This window comes from Anneissia japonica, unplaced genomic scaffold (assembly GCF_011630105.1).
Source record: "Anneissia japonica isolate Jap-2015-1 unplaced genomic scaffold, ASM1163010v1 scaffold287761_len698747_cov189, whole genome shotgun sequence".
Classification (NCBI taxonomy): Eukaryota; Metazoa; Echinodermata; class Crinoidea; order Comatulida; family Comatulidae; genus Anneissia; species Anneissia japonica.
In genome coordinates, this window is record NW_022715691.1 from 615524 (window position 1) to 621261 (window position 5738).

A 5738-nucleotide genomic window follows, 5' to 3' on the forward strand; every position below is an offset into this window, starting at 1 on the left:
AACATATCACCACCTTGGTACGATGCATTTTAATTCACATTTGATGTCTGACTACCAACTTTTAGCTGGTGCCAAATGTTTCCTGCTGAAGATTGGTTAATATATTTATTATTATATTCATTGAGCAATAATATTACGAATATTTATAGAAAATGGAAAGAGTTCGAATCTGTGGTTTCCAACAATATACTCTTATCATAAGGAATACAATTCTTGTCAGTAAAACCTAGGCCTTCCTAATGCTACTTCATCCTTGTATATCGCATCGAAAGCCATCGGCATTATCACCAAACCGCTCTACAATGGGATATTACTAATAAATATTCATGAGTTTATTGCCGAAATTATGAATCTATAGCGCCACCAATCGTCAGTGCCTTAAACATCCAGAAAAGTAATATCGCATCCCCCTTTGAATCAGCCACTTTAATTTTAGTGGGAATAGTCTATGAATGGTCTATGAAGTAGGCCTACACACCATACCAGATATTCATATGAATGATCATTTTGAACAAACGTCCAGAATATCAAGCCGTACATTTAATCTGTTTCACAATAATGAATCAATTCAATTGAATTGACATGGTGAGACTTTACGCAAAGAAAACAATTAAGTTGCACATGCGCAAATTACAGCTAACAATTCTGAAGCCGGTAGAATTATATTCTGTGAAAAAATTACAGATACGGCAGTTGAAGAGTGATGGCAACAAAAAGGGAACGTCACTATGACAGGAGTTGCAAGTGGCAATGTGAAGTTAAGAAAAATAGGAGGAACACAGTCTATAGATGGACACGTACATGCAAATGTGGAAGAAGATATCAACGAGCCACGCCAGATGATCATGACAACAGTAGATGCCACTGGACAAATGGACGTTGGGATGAAGCTGCCAAAAACAAACGTCTTTCCTTAAATTGCAAATGCAAAGAGATGAAAGGTGGAGGAGGGGAAGACAGTGGAGGGGAAGACAGTGGAGCGGAAGACAGTGAAAGGGACAGTAGCTACCAACATTCACAACACGAGAAGATACTACGAAGAGGAGGCTTTGAAGGAACTACTCATACACAGTCAAATGTAGGCATGAATGTGGATACCAAATAATCGACAAAATTACTATCTGGTAAGTATGCTGATATTTAAAATGTAAATAATCTGTATGTAATAAATACATTTGGCCTATACCTAACTACCAAAGAGCACCATGCATCACCTGAATTTACTGCCAGAGGTAGAACATCATCCTACAGTAATGCTGACATAAAGCCTAACATTTGGCAGGTAGATGGATTTTTTTAAACCAGTGTAATAGATATAACAAATATTAAAAAAAAAACACTTTTAGGAACAGCATTGAACATTTAACAAACGAGCCTGTACACCACTTTGTCTGTAAACTTACTTAAAACCAAAAAAGTTAATCTTTTAATGCACAATAACTTTCACTGACGGTAAGAGTGGTAAAGTCTATATAAAATGTTGAAAGTATATTTAAAATAGTAAATTTAAATTTTTTTTAAATTCTTAGTCATTATGCATATACACATGCTTGTAAATCCACACACGATGTTACATAGCAACTCATTTAATGCAACTCATATTATGTATATATTTACTATAATTTCGGCTACTACCTTTCAGGATTCTCTGTGCATACATTGTGCAAAGCTACCGAATCCGTTCCAATTAATGTAGACAACACATAGTGGTACATACACACACAGACGAGCACACACCCACACACATAGTACTGTGTATCACATAAACTTGATCCTCTGTGAGCTACTACCGGAGTTTTCAAATCCGATTCCACAATCTATATTGGGGTACAGAACTAGTACTCGACGCAAATACGAAAAACATAAATAAATGCGATACGTCTTAAACAAAGTTGTTCGTTGATTTGATAATTCTCTGGCAAATATTATCATGTTTGCATCCATGTTTTTAAACTAACGATTACTGGTATTTGGTAAAGTAGTGCAAGCAGACATAACGACTTAAGTACAGTGCATAATAAAAATAAAAGCTAAAAGGATAGGAAAATCATCCAATTCCAATATTTCGTTATGTAGTATTGTATTGAGTACAGTAAAATAACGATCACTAAAATGTATGTCTACTTTAGGGAAACCATAACATTTAACACAATTTCGTATATATTTATTTACAGTTTGAACGGTACTTACGAGCTGTTGAATATAGAAATTACGTTAAAATGGAACAACAATGAATGGTATCGACATCGAGAACGTTGTTAATTCTGGAGAATGGTGGAGTTGCTAGATAAATTTTAATTAGTCAGGGTTTTATTTTGATATGTAATAATTGGCAATTCATTATAAAATTATTATATTGCTTTTATAGCTAAAAAAAAAAAAGAACGACTAATTTTTAACGGGTTATGGGCACTACTATTTTGCTTTAGTTAAAATAAAGTAAGATCTTTTATAAAGGTGTTACAGTATGATCAATAATAACAAGAAGAAAATTATCCTATGTTTGGACAACATTATAGACAACATTAACGGTAATTAAAAAAATTTAAAAATGCTCAGTTCACTGATATTTGACAGAGTTACGTCAAGTAAGAAATATTTAATTTGTATTATATATTTAATTATAATAACGGCAAATTTCTCTGAATTATTGTCATAGTACTTATACATTCCATAATATTTTAGTGCAGATTAAATTGTTACTGTAAGATCAGTACTCACAAGTAGAAAGCTATAATTTGTTTGAGAATTTTAGAAAAAAAGGCTATATCTCTATACTGCATTTATGTTTATTAGTCATCCATATTACTTAACATTCGTGGTATGTTTTCTATACCAGTACTATTTTTACATGCTTTTTTTTGAGTGCATATACCGTCGAAACATCATAATGTTTAATACAGACTAAATTGTTACTGTATGATCAGTACTCACAAGTAGAAAATTAAAATATGTTTTGCATATTTTAAAAAGGTTATATCGCTATTTGCATTTATGTTTGTTGGTCATCTATATCACTTTATTAATATTTTATAAGTTTTGGTATGTTTTTTATATCAGTACTATATTCCATGCTTTGTTTTGAGTGCATAGACTGTTAAAAATTTATTGCAAATGTTTATAATGACGACTAAACTGAATTTCGGGATACCTGTATTACTTAGTCTAATGTGTCTTCTGGTTCAATAAATCTTACATTGTTCATGATAAAAATGTTGTAAATTTCTGGTTCTAATTTATTATTACAATATGTGTTAATAAAATGTTAATTTTCTTCAGTGACATGAAAGAAACATGTGTGAACGTGTTTATGTATTACAATTAGCTACTTTTTAGAGTACATAATTTATATTTTAGGTGTTATAATTAAGATTGTTTTTAATAAATGAAGGTAAATATAATAGTGAACTTCAACAATTTACTGAACATATGTTTAAATAACAGATTCATTCACTAATTTAAATACAGGTTTAGAGCTGACGTATTTATTTTTTAACACTTAATGATAATAATAATAATAGTAATAATAAAAATAAATAATAATAAATAATAATAAATAATAAATAATAAATAATAATAATAATAATAATACAGGAATTTAATAATAATTGAAATAGTAGTAGTAGGAATAATAATAATTACAATAATAAAAATAATAAAAATAATAAAACATACCATTGTGATTGAAATGCAAGTTATTTATGAATACAGAATAAATGACAACATGCTTATAGCAGAGATACTGGAACAAAGTAACTTCAGGGACTGAAATTTCCAAGAAAGCTATTTTGCATAAATTGATATGCATGGAGGCCTCCCTTTTCATGTATGTAATGAAGCTTGAGATTGGACGTTTCGGTATAACGGTTCACTCCATAATGACCTCGTATGTCCTGCCATGTCATTGATAACACGAAGGAAGTTGGATTTTACCATGACTTGATTTATAAATAAATTAAATAAAGCATTCAATTTAAAAATGTATATAGTTTTAGTGCAATTGCGTCAATGTACTTTCAATCAATCTTCTTATGATTTGTACATGTACTATTTTTCAGCTACTTATTACAATTTGTTGATGCCGCAATACATTAATTAGAGCTATAAGAACAAAATGTAGCACATAAGTGTTTCGACAACGATCTTGGAATTTTTTTGCATATTTCATAAACTCATTTAATCAGTAATCCTATACAATTTATCAACATGTATATTAAACAAATATATTCACAAATGTTTCAACAACAAAAAATATTTTAACATGTTTTAAGAAACGATTTTTTAAATACTACTTACCAGTTTAGTTTTATTTCGGTTTAGATTTAAATCTGCAAGTTATTAATTACTAACAGAACTGACTAACTAGGTGAAATCTTTACTATATTCAAGATGAATAACACAATCTGTAAATCAACCGGTTTAAAAACTATGTTAGTAATTCGTCCCTTCGCCGTAAAGAGATGAAATTATAATTAATATGATAATTCCTTGAGATAAACCAAATATTACTATTTGAAACCAGATGAAACTATTTACCCATATAATTATATCATTAAAAAAAAAAGAATACCAGGCGGAATAATAATCAAACAAAATTTAAAGGCTTAAATGAATTTTTGTTATATCATTAAATGTTTAAAATGTTGAAAATCTTTCTTTCATAAAAAAATACCAGGCATCAAACAAAATTAAAAGGCATAAATGAATTTTATAAAAACACCATGGTTAAAACAATTATGTACAATTACAACAGCCTAAAAAGTGATTTGTTTTAAAATTGTAATGATAAAATAATAAACATAGGTAAATTTTACTCCATCCAGAGTGAATGTAAAAGAGTATCAAATGATTTCCCAAATTGAAAACTACTCGCCAATATATCGTATTTTAGAGGTGTTTATAGTGATTGGTAATCTATTTTTCCTATAATGGTTTGTTTTATATCACTTTTTGAGCTTATGTGCTATCGAAAACAATCAAAGATTTATCAGAAAATTTCTTTAATAACATGTTAAAACGACCTAATATCCAAATTTATGAGATTAAAAAGGGTGTATTGGTATGTTCATCTGAAAATTAGAAAGCGTCAACACATAACAGGCAAGTTACTATTGACAAAAATTTCGGACTTTCGATAAAAAACCAGTTATTGATGAGACTTACAATCAAACATTTCAAATACTTTACATAGAAATTAAGCTTAATTATAATTAAAAAAAATTATAAATAATCTCATTTCATCATTTTTTAAACTTGGTTAATTATACTATTGGCGCAAACGTAAGTGACGCTGCTAAGATTTATTAGCTTTACTGGGCGTAGTAGTCTACGCTAACTTCCACGCGTATAATTTGCTCTAGTGTGAATCAAGTTTAATGCTCTTCTATTATTAAAATTTAACAAAGACGCTACCAGGACTGGATTTTCCCAGAACGTTTCTTCGCATATTTTGAAATGCATAGAAACTTTCTCTTCACTAATGTATTTAAAATATGGTGGAAACAAAAAATGAATATTTTGAAAAAATGGTATCACATGGTCTCAAACGGCCTGCCACGTCATCGTTACCACATAGAATGGCAAGAAAACTACGTGTTATTGCGATTAAAGAGTACAGCATTTACAAATATTTTAAAGTTATGAGCATTTAATAGAATATTTTGATGGTTTTTTTTAATGAAGTTAAGTCAATGAAGTTGGAATAATTATTCCTTTTTTACCTGACCAGTTATATAGGC

At 29.5% G+C, this 5738-nt stretch overlaps 1 long non-coding RNA gene across 2 annotated transcripts in view; it reads right to left on the reverse strand.

Annotated features, from left to right (window-relative positions):
• LOC117109311 overlaps nt 1-5738 on the reverse strand; it is a 28702-nt gene that overhangs the window by 19782 nt on the left and 3182 nt on the right. The gene's annotated exons all lie outside the window — the stretch shown is intronic.